The 15238-nt window shown below is 38.0% G+C and overlaps 1 protein-coding gene across 2 annotated transcripts in view; it reads right to left on the bottom strand.

Annotated features, from left to right (window-relative positions):
* Positions 1–15238, bottom strand: part of OPRK1 (opioid receptor kappa 1) — a 58570-nt gene that overhangs the window by 42432 nt on the left and 900 nt on the right. For both annotated transcript variants that reach the window (XM_048940124.1, XM_048940125.1), the window contains exon 2: positions 14918–15050. The gene's annotated coding sequence lies outside the window, so the exon portion shown is untranslated. The remainder of the gene's footprint in view (positions 1–14917; positions 15051–15238) is intronic.

Raw genomic sequence — 15238 nt, 5'->3', positions numbered from 1 at the left:
TGGGTCTAAAACTCACTAGGAAATACAGAGAGAAGGGTATTTAATTCTTTCATTTTTAACCTAAAAACTATACGTTCAATCTGATACCTTCTGTACTGTAGACATTCTGCAGTAAAATAAGAATATAAGAATATAGTACCACCAATCATGACACGGTTTCACCATTAACCAGCTGTATGCAACTGGGATTTAAAAGAAGATACTATTCTGGAAATGGGCTGCACTACCACCTGGTTTCAACGGAGTCAAGATTCCCTAAGAAGAAATTAGTCTCAAAGAGGTTAAAATGCATAGAAATTTTTCCCATTTCAAGAGAAAGAAGTCCCTACAGCGGAGATGTGTGCAGAGCAGCAGCAGCAGCAGCAGTTGAGCTCCCTTGGTTTGCTCAGCCCAGAGAAGAGCTGAGGGGCAGCACTGAACAGGGCTCTGCTGACAGGGCCTGAGGGAATAGCATGAAGCTGGGGCAGGGAACGGTCATGTTGAATATGAGGAAAAGGCTTTTCACCAGAGGATGGCCAAGCACCGGAACAGTCTCTTCAAGACAGAGGAGAACGTTCTCAGACATACGGTCTGAGTTTTAGGTGGTCCTGTGTGGAGTCAGGAGTTGGATTCAGTGATCCTTGTGGGTCCGTTCCAATTCAGGATATTCTGAGATTCTATTATTCTATTATTCTACAATTCTAGCTCCCAGCAATGACTGGGAGTCATTTTCTTGTAAGTGCAAGCTGGTGACAGTTTGCAGCATAAATGCTGATTCATCACTTCTGCCTTACAAAAGAGGAAGATGAAGAATGTTTGAACACAGGAGTTTGAAATGGAGAATCACTGAGAAAGAGAGAATTAATGTGGAACAAACGGAGGCCTCAAAGGCAAGCAAATTTAGTGAAAAACAAATAAACAGTCAGTAATTAACTATATGCGTCAACAAATACCTAACTGAAGTTTTACTCCATCCAGGACTAGTTTAATAGAGGAAACTACTTCCTAAAGATAAATAGAGGTTTTTTTCAAATTAAAACAAAACCAGTGAAGAGCAATATAAGCAATAAGTAGATTAGAAAAAAAAAAAAAAACTTTCAGAAAAGGGAAGAAATCTACAAGACAGTTCAAAAAAATGAAAATATACATTAGAAAGAAATGTATTTTATTGCACTCAGGCTTTGTTTGTTGTTATGAAAGAACAAGATCCTTTCCTCATCTACTGCAGCTACACTGAAATGAAGCAAGGGCATTGAAGAACAGCCAATTTCCATTCAGTGAAGGAAAAGAGATGCTGGCTAATTGTGAACAGGTCAAAACTAGAGAGAAAAGGAACACTAAATAGTATGAAAAAGACAAGGGTTTCAGAAAAAGATTTTTTTTTTCTCCTGAAGGTGGTTTAATTAAAAGGGGCAGGAAGTACAGTAATGAGAATGCTCTTGTTCTCTGCAGCTGGGAATGAGCAATGAGCTATGTCACAGAGCAGAGTGATTTGAAATAGATGAGAAAACAGAATAAAAAAACTTTACCTCCATTTTTAAGACTGAAGAACAAGACTGATTGACTGATAGCTATTTCTGAGTCTAGAACTTTCAATTATCATCAGTTAGAGTAAACTAGTGGAGTGTATATCTTCTGAAGAATATATCAATGCATTCTTCTGCTGGCCTCTTATCTGGACTACCATTTGAGCTACTAATGAGAGAAGCTGAATTTACAAAATTAGTCATATCTTAATAGGTGCATTATACTCTGTTAGCTATTTACTAACTTTTAGAATTTATGAAGTTGTTAGCTCAGTTCACTCATAAAAAGCTGCCTGTGGAAACCAAGGAGGTGGGTCACAATTTCCTTCAATTCTGTCTGCAGGTTTGAATGGTCCACATGATGAAAACTCAAAGAAATTAGTTGTGGAAAGCCTCTTTGCTTCTGGATGAACCCTGCAATGAGTTTTCCTTTTGTTGAACCAGAATAGCTCACAGACATCCCAAGAACTTGAAACATCGCTGCTCCATTACAGCACAGAAAATGCTATTTCATTAGCAAGCCAACAAGGTCTAATTCTGGGGCACAAAGCCAGGTGGCACCTGCTGCTCTTCACCCAAACCTGCTGCCTTTGCGAATGAACATTTTCTGCAATTCCGTCACACGCAAAAATGGTGGAAAAGCTCCTGCACCTTATTTAATTTCTTGCTCCCTTTTTGCATCAGCTGATGTGATACATCCTCAGGGAAAAGTGATGACTGAGAGAAGCGTTGATTCATTTTGTCGTAAGGTTTTTAAACACCACCTCTGGAAGGCTGAAATCCCACAGATCTGAAAGCTTTTTTGTCTTAAGTAAAATTTGATAAAGAAACATCGAAGAAGCTAGTTGCCTTTTTGCTGCCATGGAAAGTCACTAAGCTTCCTAAGAAATGTATGACATGTTGGCATCCATTCTGCAAGCAGTGATCATTTAGTTCATATGTCAGCCTCTGGTCATCCAAAACAGGATTTTGACAGTGTGAAAAACTATTATCAGCGTTACCTTGGTTTTAAAATAAATTTTAAAAACAGTAGCAAACAACTTGCAACTTTGAACTTAACTGAAAGTTTCTTCAGAACATATGCATTCTAAAAAAGTCATATCTTACTCATATCTTCATAAAACAGAATGTTAATTGCTTTCTGCTCAGCAATTTATTTATTTGCTTCCCTGTTTAAACTCCAATTAATTTACTTTGTAATTTTAAAATACACGTTAACATTCATGCTTTTTCAGTCCTACCTAATCAGTTTTGCATTCTTTGTCATATTTCCACATTTCACAGTACTGATAGTACTTACCATCTATTTCTTATTTTAGTTACATTTATGAAACCTTATTTATACTAAATTTCTGAGAAATCTTACAAAAAATACTTTTAAAGAAATAACACATAAGAGATGCTTTATACCTACATTCATTTTTGAAAATTCAGTAGGAAAGAGGAATCAAGGATTTAAAACAAAGATCTTTTTTACATATGTGTATTACTGTTTTTTTTTCCCTTGACCAGTATTGCTAGAACAATTTAGTATATTGATTAATTTATTGATTAGATGTTTTTCTAGTTAAGGAAATGAATACAGACTAAAGATTTTTATTTTTATTTTTTTACAAACAGATTTCTAAAGCTAGCAGAAGTCTCAGGACAATCTTAAATCAGAGGGGAGAGAGAGAGTAATCCTCAAGAGTGATGGCAGACTTTCATGGAAAGTATTATTTCTAAAGGGTAATGTATGCGAAGAAAAAAGAAAATAAATCCTGTGAAATATTCTGGAAAGTAAACTGCAGTGACAGACTCTGACTCAATATAAATTGTGAAGCAAGCAAAATTAGATTAAAAAAATAAATCACTAAAATTAACTCAGGACACTTTCAAGCCTTGAAGCAGGCACTGATTCAAGTCCTGATGAGAACAGTTCCCTTCTTGAGTAGCTGATCAAAGAGACCAGAAAGGACGCACACCAGAGACCCCAGAGACACCCCTTGGCTGCAGGCAGTGCCATGCAGAGCCCAGCCTACTCCCTGTTTGCAGAGCAGGACCAGAGCTGCCAGTCTTGAAGCCTAGGACTTACAGTGACATTATATTTAGGTGCCTCTAGACGTGTAACAGCTACATCATGGCCTTAATGACTCAATGAGAAGCAAATGGGAAGATGAAGAATACTCGTCTCTGCCCACAAACTACTTTTCCTGCTCTTAGTTGTAAAGCACTTAGACCCTAAAGCCAGCTACATAAAAGACAGGAACTTCACTTCCAACATGACCCAGTTACTGCTATATTATTGTCACCCAGTATCAATTGATCACATTGGCTCAGTTTTCTTAATCAAAGTCCCTAGCATTTTAGATCTCTCCTCTGATATTTATGTGCCAGGAACTTCCAAAGTTACTTTGTGCCAATTTTTCTACCATATTGCAAATTTTCAATTAATAGAGAAGTGCAACGAGAAGCATTTAACATCCATAACTACCCCCTGCCAACACACAGGCAGCAAGGAAATTTGTTATCTCCTTCTAGCACATGCTACTTCTGTACAGCACATAGTCACTGAGCCGCTCTCTCTCCCCAGCACAGAGAAATTAAATAAGTCCCAAATTTCAGTTTCAAATGAGTATTAAGTACCAAAGCCTGTCCTGTAAAACTGGACTGCCACAGAAGCCTTGTGGCAGGTAGCGACTCACAGTCATACATGTTTTCAGCACCGACAGCAAAGCCAGCCACCACAATGAAAACAGCTACTTAAGTCTAGTTTAGGGGAGTATTGTGAACATCACAGGGTTCATATTCCATATACATCATTGCACCAGTGCTCATTTGCAGACAAATTAGCACAACCCAGAATGAAGATTCTTTTTTCCTGAGCTCTCTACACTACAACTGTCATAGATTTCTTATTCACTAAAAAAAAAAAAACCACACCTTTGAAGCCCACCTCAGGTTGGGGCACTTCTTCAGTGCACTGAGCATTTGCTATCTGCTCAGAGTTAGTCCTCCAAAATTCCTCCACAGCTAACAGCAGAATTGCTGACTAAACACCAGCAAGGCTGGCTGGCCAGGTGCTGAAGATGGCTACTGGATCAGGAAGCCATAGGTTAATTTTCTACAGCAATAAATCATGAGCTGGTTGCCCACATTGGATGCAACTTTGAGCAACCTGGTCTAGGGAGAAATGTCTGTGCCCATGGCAGGGGTTTGGAACTTTACCTGCACTTTAAAGGTTCCTTCCAACCCAAATCATTTTATCATTCTATATGAAATCATGTCATTCACTTAAAGGTTGCACTTAGAGAAGAACTCCATTCAATTATTAGATCACTTTGAAGAAAAGCCCAGGCTATAAACAGAATGACTAACTTTTTTAGATGAAAGTATTGCTGTTACACCTAATGTACAGTCAATTGGATTCCAAAGAGTGCCTAACTGAAGCATAACTTCTATAGCTATGGGAGCAATAAGAATGTTATAATTTTGAGGATTTCTATTAGTTCTTGATGAATATATTTGCATATATTCACTATAAACATGAGTGCTTTGTTTTTTGCTTCCTTTAAAATGTGAGCAGTCACATTGCGACTGTTCTAACAATCACATTGTTCTATTTGATCAGACAAGTACTTCACGCCTGTAGACTCGTACTGTTATTCTCTAGCTTGATATTAAAGTTATTTTTAATATGGAAGAAAAATTGAGAACTGAAATTCCTTCCTCCTGAGAAATACACATCTGTTCAGTACACAATAGATTCTGATGCTATGCATAAAAAAATTATATTCACTGCTTCAAATGATAGCCCTCCATAGTGAATAAATATATTTAGTGTTCCAAGGACATTATTGTCCTACAGAATACAAAAAAGTTTTGGCATTTCACAAATGCCTATTTTTATTCTTCCTCCAACTGGAATATATTCTGTCTGGAGAGAAGGAAGGTCTGCTGATCTTACTGATCTATTAAAATTAACTGTGTAAAATTCCACTCAATATATCTATTTAATTGCATGGAAAAATTATCTTATTTCTGTTTATTTTCCCTGAAAATTCATCTTGAAAAACAAAATGTACTTTGAAATTGTCATAACATTTTACTTCTCCAAAACATCAAGACCTACCTACAGTTGAATGCAAGAATTTTTAATCCAAAAAGAATTTTGGATTAAAATTATTTTGTTTTTGCTGTTGGGACATAGAATATATAGAATATCTCCAGTTCATAAAGCAAGAATGGCATTATTGATTTTCATGGTAATTGTGTCTCAATAAAGCGTGCATCAATTGAGAAACAGGCAGTTTTGTTAACCACCTGCACCTTGGAGACTCAACAAAACTGGAAAAGTAGGATGAGTTTATATTCTTTTTTTTCCCCCTTCAGAACAGGAATAAACATTCTTTAAATGAAATCTCACCCTTGTTTGTAGTTCAGCAGTTTCCACATCTCTACTATCTGCTTTTGGAGACAGCTATAACACCATCAGACATTGTATAATGAGATTCATCAGCTCGTCAGAGGGTACAAACTATATCAGATCAGATTTCTTTACTGTGGCACTGACTGGTCCTTCACTTGAATAAAGAGACACACTTTGAATCATGATCAGAAAATTATTTCACTTGATCAAGGTTTACCCTAAGAGCCCCTGGTTTTTGAAATATGACAAAAAGGTTATTTCATTTCACCAAAGCTTACCTTGGGTTTTTTAACAAGGTGGATTTCTGAGAAATATAAAACCAATTATAAACAGCTGATCTGTTTTCATACAGCTGTCACTATCTACTACATGATTAAGATAGATTTCATCATTCTTCTTTTAAAAAAAAAATGTTTCTATTCATATACATTTCTGATAAGAATGCTTGGAGTTTTAATCCTGTCCTCACTAAATCTGTTTATGTCCAAAACTGCCAGCCATTGCCTCACTTCTGCTCCTGTTCCAGCCTATGAAGAATGACAGCAGTTTTTCCAAGTAGATAACAAGAGCTCCAGGGAAATGCTCTTTTGTGATCCTCTCTATAAACAGTTTCTCTTCAGTATAGCACAGCTATCCTTCCTCACTGTGAAAACAAGATGTCTATAACACAAACAGACTTCATACTGCTCCTTTACATCCAGCTGGTTGTCCACCAGGACTTCAAAAGATGTTTTGCACCCACACTGAAAAAATGAAAACGAATGAGTTTGAACACACAATGATTGTAAAATGTTGATCCCTTCACTATTACTGTAATGCCAACAGGAGCATTTATCCTCCTGTGGTAGTGACTGAAGACTTCCTCTCAGCACAGCCAGCAGGAACTTCATCAGCAGTGCATGGGACTGTGCACTACCTTAGCTCTGTGCTGCTCCAGGGGACAGAATTGTGGCACTATAGTACAAAGCTGAGCATGATTTACACTGTCCAAAGGCACAGAGATGGTTAGGTATAAAAAAAAAAAATAACTGAAGCAGTGAGGATGATAGTTCTGCTGTTTTTCTTCTTCGCAGAACCTATCACAGCATGTATTTATTTCAATCAAAAAATAAAAGCAGACAACATCATTCTGATTTGACTATTCTATGTTGCAGTGTGAATATATATTTACAACAAAAAAGTTTTGTCACAATAATCCTCAACTCTGATCCAAGTTTTAGTAATTAGTTAGTATTTTTGTTCTCGATCTTGCCATTAAAACGTTCTTTCAAATGCTTCTGGCAAATACATATTTTTTAGAACGTATTTTTAATGGTTAAATCTTCAATTAAATATATTTGATCTAAGCTAATCTCACAACTTCTTATGCAAATGCATAACACTGTCTATAAATCCATGTGTATGTTTCTGTGTGGGTTTGTATGTCAATACATATACTGAGTATGTAAATAGAGAACTGTAAAAATTGAGTTGAGTATTTAAAGCTGCTTTTATTTCCCATAGCACTTCTCAGATTACTGAGGAAACAAAATTTATCTTGAATTACCATGGTTGCAGTATACTTATTTAAGAGCAGCATTTTCAGTGTGGGGAGCTCCCCAGGCTGAGCATGGAGGATAGAGAAAAGGCATAGAGAGAAACGTTTGGCTCTAGCTTGGTATCATTTGCACAGCAATCCCTCCTGAGCACATGCATTACCATGGAGATTTTAAAGGAGATGAAGTGTTTGATTACTTTTGGGATTTCTGCTTCATGCAGGGAATACATTCAACTGAGAGAGTGGTGAAAAGATAGCTACAGCTTTACCTGCCATGATAAGCACAAACTGGCACTAAGAGCACCCCATCACTGATTTTGCAGTTCCAGGATCCTCAGGTTCTAAGTTATCTGTCCCAGCTTGCTTTGTGACCTTGAGCAGATCCTGCTGGGTATCACATTTGTTTACGCAAGGGCAGCAATATTCCTCAGCATTAAAACGACAAGTTTAGTCTCAGCTAAAGAACATATCACTTGTGATAAACTAAGAAGTTGAAAAGAAAATGAAGTCTTAATTCAATGCTGGGTGAAAATAAGTTGTATGGGCTGTGTGGAACATCTCTCTTCATCCTGAGATCAAGGGTACATATAAAAGCGCTTCTGATCACAGCCCCTTAAGTTTATCAACTACTACAACTGCTTATCTCTGTGGCTGGGAAGAAGAGTGAAAGAACTGTAAATGTATTCAGGCAGACCACATCTACTCACATCCGACTGTGCTCCTATCAGAAATTCCTTAGTTCAAAACCAGGATGAAGCTATATTTGTCTAGATTTTGGTCTGTTGTTCTCCTCTGCCCCAACTGGTTCTTAAATTGTTTTCGTATACTACCCGTGGTGGGTTGACCTCAGCTGGCTGCCAGAGCACCTCCTAGCTCTTTTCTCAATCCCTCCTCAGCAGGACAAGGGGAGAGAAAAAAAAAAAAAAAAAAAAAAAAAAAACACAGAAAAGCCCACAGGCCAAAACAAGGACAGAGCACCTCATTACTAAAACCTTGCCACATAAACCCATTATAATCTCACAGACTCTCATGCAATTTTTCAACTGAATATTGGCTCAAGCTAAGGCATTGTCACAAACACAGTAAAACTTTGAGGACTCTCTCATTCCAATGCATGCATGAGTAGAGAAACTGAGGATTCATAAAATGGCATAAAGTCCTCAAAAAAAGTTCTAAAGAATTGTAACAGTTTACAGAACAGAGAAAAGCATTTTGTGAATTTTTCTGTAATTGTATTTGCTCCAATATCTTTGGCATTTGCTAAAGACAACATTTACCATATTACTCCAGCACACTGCATAATTTGCTTTTAGTACCACCTGGATGACACGACACTTTTCAAAACCCACTGAGAAGGTAGTAAATCAGCCTAATGGTTAGAACAGATAAAATTCATTATTCAAGCACCAGTGTTATTGACAGTATATCAAAAAGGTCAAACGAGCAGATTAAAAACTCGAGTTATGAATTAAACATATCAGATGATTTCTATGACAGCAGTTATATTTCACAGGAGCAAGAGAGGTTTATACATTGTGTGAACAGTTTTGGACACATGTTTTGCACTTTGAAAAAGTGCAAAATAAACGTAAAGACAATCAGATGACAAACAATGATATAAGCAATTGTGATACATTTTTCCACGTGACAAATTTGAAGGGAAATGGTGACTGACAGGACTGACAGTAAAAGAAAGAATAAGTGTAATTTAAAATTTTTTGTAATGGACAATATTTATGAACAAGAGATGAGTCAGAATCTTGTGTAATGGATACTACATATACCAATAGACAGTTTTCCTTTTATAATGTTTAAAAAACCTGTAAAAATGCTTGTAGCCTACACAGTGAATTTGGTTGCTATCTGTAATCACTAGAAACCATAATAATCTAGAATTATTATTATCTAGAAACCATAATAACATAACAGTGCACTTGAGTCCACAGACTAGAGGCCCCAGACACAGGAATGAAAAATTAAGACAGAGCATAATGCAGATTCCTAATAATTACATTAAGTACTCCAGGCTAATCTGCATTGTTAAAAAAAAAGTCAGGAAAAAGGCAAACTGAAATACATTATACCCATCCCATATTATGCTTTCCTTCGGGCCTCTGACAGCAACAAATTTCAAGGAAAGCAGTAGCTTTCCTTGAAATTTGCATTTTTCTCATTGACATCTTCCTTATAGGAAGTCATGCATATACAGTAGAGGCACCAGTGCCTATAGTTAACACTTGCTCAGATAGAAGTCGCTTGAGTTTTGTCAAGATAAACCCACGTATTGTCCTTATAGGTCATGGTCATTGTTATCAAGATTTTCTGCTTTTCCTCACTTTTAGCCTAATTTTCAAAATATTAAGACTACTAGAAACCAAAGCTACTATCTCCTATCTGATCAGGATTAGTTTACTTTTTTTTAATCTCAATTTAAATTGCAAATTGCTTTGTAACAGGAACCATCTCCAGAAAAGCAGGAAAATCCAGCTTGGAAGGGACTGTGGGGATCTACCGCCCCCTCAAACTATGTTGAGCCATGAGGACAGCCCAAGTTGCTCAGGGCTTTATTTAGCCAGGAAAAAAAAAAACCACAACAATGGGAACTGCACTACTGCTCTGGGCAGCCTCACTGTCCTCATGGGGAAAAGTTTTCCCTTTTGTTCAGCCTGAACTTTTCTCATTTTAGTCTGTGCCTGTGGCCTACACTCTTCTTGCCATGCCCTGTTGTCAACAGCCTGGTTTTCTCTTCTCTGTGATTTCCTCAAATACTGGGGAGTTGCTATCGGATGTCCAAAAAAGCAATGCAGTCTCTCCTCACAGGAAAGTGCCCCAATCATTTCAATGGCCGTCTGGTGAACTCACTTCAGTTGATCAGCTTTAAAACAAAACAAAACAAAAAAAAAAAAACCACACAACCTGGAGGACCTAAAAACTAAATGCGGTTTAAAGAATGTTTAATAAAGGGAAAACATCATTTTGCTTGCCCTGTGTTGCCTTGCTGTTGGTACCACCCTGGATGCCATCGGCCTTCTTTCCATCAGGGCACAATGAACTCACATGTACTTGCCTAGCTGCTGCAGCCCTTCCAATCCAAGCAGAACTACCCTCACCAATCCATTCTCAGCCTGCATTACTGCCAGCCATTCCTCATTCCCAGGAGTAGATCTTTGCACTTGCTCTTACTGAATTTCACATGTTTCCTGTTCTCCAGTTCCTCTTGCCTCTCCAGCTCAAACTGGATGGCAACCCCGCTTTTGAGCATACTGACCGGTATCCCCAGTTTGGTGCCCACTGTACATCCACTGATGTTGCACTATCAGTTTCCTCTATAATACTGATAAATATGTAAAACAGAAGAGGTTACAGGATAACCCCTCTGGTACTCTGCTTCTCATCATCCTCCAGGTAGAGTACATCCCATTAGCAATCACACTCTGAGCCCAACCATCCAGCCTGTTTGTAAGACTCGGCAGTGCCAGAAGAACACTTGCTAGAGAAATAATGAAGTAGTATACCTCCATGAAAAGCACAGGGGCTTTGTTTATCCCAGGTCTGATGGTAAGATTTTTCCTAACTTGGTTTTCTTACCAATTATGCACTTTACAGATATCACAAAGAGAAAAATCAAACAGTCTTGTTCATTCACATGAGACTACTTACATTGCACCAGGCCATCTGAGTACTCACGTCTCCAAAAAAATAAAGTGGGCATTCAGCCAAAAAAAAAAAAAAAAAAGAATAATGACCAATAAATCATGGGAGATCGTACAGGGAATCAACAATCATAAAATGCCACTAAGCTGTATCTCAGGAACAGAATAGGAGGACATATTAGTCTGAATCCTATGGAATAGTTGGGTTATTTCCACTGCTGGATTTTTCAGCTTTAAATGACCAAATTTCCACAGGAAATTAAAGAGAAAAAGAAAGTAACTATGGCTGTCTCTGCAGCTGTCAGTGAAGCATGAGAGCTGAATCACCAATGGTGTTACAAGAATGACAGTTACCTTTGGCCAAAAGGAATTCATCCCCGGGAACGTCAGATCACCAGCTAAAGAGAGCAACAACTTCTTGGCTCAATTACTGTTGAAACAGATGGTCCCCTCCTTATTTCATAACAGGGCAGTATCAAGCTTTCTGCTCTGATACCTTCTTTATACACTGGTAATATGCACATTCCTGTGGTATTGAACAAGCATTTTTTAATGCATGCCAAGTATGTGTTTAGACTTTACAAACATAACTCTGTGATAACCTTAATGACTTCCTTGGAAGAGACCAACCAACCACACGACATAATTCTTATCTTTTAACTTGTACATCCAAACCCTTCAACAGCCTAGCTCTATTCATCATTGTAGAACTTCAGCTCCTAATTTGCATTGATTTTCAGCACTCTTCCACCCTGGGTTCTCCTTTTTAATGTAGTATCTACAATTAATATAAGCAACTTTTTATCCACAACCAAAATAAAATACCAAGCAGTAATCCATTGACCGAACAGTTTCTGATGCAGGAGAGTTCTTTGCAATACTTTCCTGTTCTTACTTCAGAATCTCAAGCAATGCAATTTCTACCATGTAGTGTTTTTTCGAGATTTAGGATGCATTTTTATGTCCAGTAAGCAAAATCATGCCCTTCTTACTTACACCCATATGTGGAAGCAAAACAAGTATGTTTCTTTGGGTCCTGGAGCTACTCCATAACTTTTCTTCACACTCAGAATTTTCCTCCTGCTCCCCATTGGGGGACAACCTGAGGATGCTCAAATTAAGAGCATGGCATCTCTACCCTGATCCCTGGAAGCACTGTTTTCCCACAGCCACAACACCACATAACTGCTCTTTGCCTCTACACTCCAGGCTGCTGAGAATCAGAATAAAAACCTCTGTAAATTTTAGAAGGAAGCAGGCATCTCCAATCACACTTTTATGCTGTCATCATAAATACCAAGATGCTGAAAGCTAAAAACATGCTGCAGCCTATATTAAAGTAATCATCAAATCTTACTACAAACAATGCAGTACATAAGCAGTCAAACCACAGATGGCATTTGCATTTTTACTTCCAGAAAGTGAAATAATCCAATTTTAAGTGAAACAAAACTTCCAGAAAGTTTAAGAACAAGCTTAGCTAACACATTTTACAATGAAGATTGTCTGTACTTGCACATTAGTCCTTCCTTCCTGTTTTCTAAAACTATTCAATTGCACAGTCAAGCACGCTGCATTTGCAGCTCTGGTAAGTGGTGAAAAGCTCAAAACCCCTCAACAGTACTTTTCTGTGCCTGCAGATCAGCAGAACCATGTCTGTTTTCCTCTGCATCTGTATTTTCTAACAAGCAATCATCACAAGGTTGCGAAAGGTTAAGAATATCATCATTTATAGCTGATCTGCTGCCCACTGTCACATCAAACTGACATTTTTCAATGTCTGTACCTCATCTGGAACTTTCCAATCCCCCTCCCACCCTAATTTCCATTTTTTCAATTTGAATTTGATTTTACAGTGTTTTGTCATCAGTTCTAATCTATCTGGATAGAAGAGCTAGTCTTTTGATCTGAATGACTTTTGCATTCTGTTACTCCTGTGACTATGCTGCAAATATACCCTTATTAGAAGCTTTTTTTCCCTGAGGTAAGTTATAACCCTGTATTTAACTACACATCTGCATATGCATATAGATTAACATATTTTACAAAAGCATGAGATTGGCTGCCTTTTTCCCTGATCTTCCTAAAATTAGCAGACTCCAAAACTTAATACAGTCATTCCAGCATGTTAAATAACATAAATGTTAAGGTCTCCCATAACAGATCTAATACATCAGATCAGAAAGAAAAGGGATATTAAAGCAACCAAGTGTGTTTGGAGTCCACTAATCTAAGCCACTTTGGCTGTGTCATCTGTCAGCTTGTAATCGCATAAATTGATGCTTAGGCTATGTATAAGGGGGATTTCTTTCCTATGAATTTTACTGCATCTCTGCCTCAGAAAAGAGGAAGAAAAAAAAAAAAAAATCCATGCCACATTCCCCCAGCTTGTGGATGGATCAATACTGTTATTTGACCACAGAAACCAAGCTTTCCACAGAGGAGCCCTTAGCAGTACTGGCACGCTGTGGGCAGCCACATGTTCAAGCCACATTCCTGAATTCACAGCAGACATCCTGAAGCAAAGTTTTGTACAGCATCAGTCTATACTGTCCTCAAGAGCAACAGCTCTTAAGGGGCTCTGACCCAAAAATTCTGATCACCATGTATCAGAGGAACTTTTTTGGGCAACAAATTTTCAGATGAGCTTCAGGAAGAAGAGAAAAGATGAAGTTTTTTACTCTTTTGGCAGATAACACCCTTACTGCAACCTACTAGCTCTGTCAACATAAATTAAGCATTCTCATTCTGTTAGGCCTAGTGCATTACTTACAATTTGTTATGAATATTTTATATGGTGTACTTCATTTATGGGAAGTTGTTTATTCTTCATGCACATACATGGCCTCAGGAAGTTATATAACCAGGCTACACATTCATACATATATACATACATACACATTTGTATGCACTTACCTGGAGGGGCTGTGAATCTAGCTGTTCAGATCAGCCCTCCCAGGGCACAGGGAGAGCTGAATTTAAGAGCCAGCAGAGCCCCCTGAGTCATAAGGAGGTTACTTATGGTTAAGGAGTGATTCCTGCCAATGAAATCTTTCCAAATCATTCACTCTTATGCTGCATATTCCCCAGTACTTCTGGGGAAGATCAAAGGCAATTGAGGGATATGGTTTAGTGAGAACTATTGGTGATAGGTGGATGGTTGGACCAGATGATGTTGTAGATCTTTTTCAACCTTGGTGATCCTGTGACAGGCTGAAGCTTGCTGATATTTAAGGTTCCTTTCAATCTAAACCATTGTGTTGTTCTAGGAACATCTCAATCTCAAACAGAGGGTGGTGACGCACTGGAACAGGTTGCCCAAGGAAGTTGTGGATACCCCATCCCTGGAGGCATTCAGGGCAAGGCTGGATGTGGCTCTGGGCAGCCTTATCTAATGGTTGGCGACCCTGCCCATGGCAGGGGGGTTGAAACTAAATGATCATTATGGTCCTTTTCAACCCAGGCCATTTTATGATTCTATGAACAGGGGTGTTGAAGAAGAAGCTCATGAAAAGAGGTTTTTGTCCGAACAGATAAAACTGTGCATTGACTTAAATAGCTCTTGAGGAGTTCTGATAATCCAAAACTGGAATAGAGCTGTTGAGATAAATCCCTATCCCAAAGTTTCCCTTATGATATTGCAGTTTCTTCCAAAGAACATTTTTAACCCAGCACTTTGATGCAAAAAGCTGAAGCAATAATGGTAGATGAACTGCCTTCAAAATATGAAACATACTGGTATGTAAATTCCCAAGAGAAAGATGCTTGTCAAAATATGTTTTCTCAAGGGTTCTTTCTAAGGTCCCATACCTACCCATCAAGCCGAATTAATCGACCAGTCTCTCTGTTCTCTTTACCTTCATTCTCACTGATTACAACATTCAGTCTTATAGCCATGTCTGTCACTTCTGCAGAACCATTTTCACTTGATTCTCTCCAGAAGAGAGCTGAAACAGAAGAGAAGATAATAAAGATAGTTCCCATTCAAAAACACATGAACAATAAACAAGTGAGCTTACATTAACATCACTGGAAAGTGTTAACTCCCACGGCCAATTCTAGAGTGTAAATTGAAGCTGCTCATTTGAAAGAAACTGAATCTACAGGGTATATAACTTCTTAGAAATGACAGTGA

The sequence above is a fragment of the Lagopus muta genome, chromosome 3 (genome assembly GCF_023343835.1).
Source record: "Lagopus muta isolate bLagMut1 chromosome 3, bLagMut1 primary, whole genome shotgun sequence".
In the NCBI taxonomy this organism is placed as follows: Eukaryota; Metazoa; Chordata; class Aves; order Galliformes; family Phasianidae; genus Lagopus; species Lagopus muta.
Note: the sequence above shows the minus strand (reverse complement) of the source record. Positions and strands in the feature narration are given on the sequence as shown.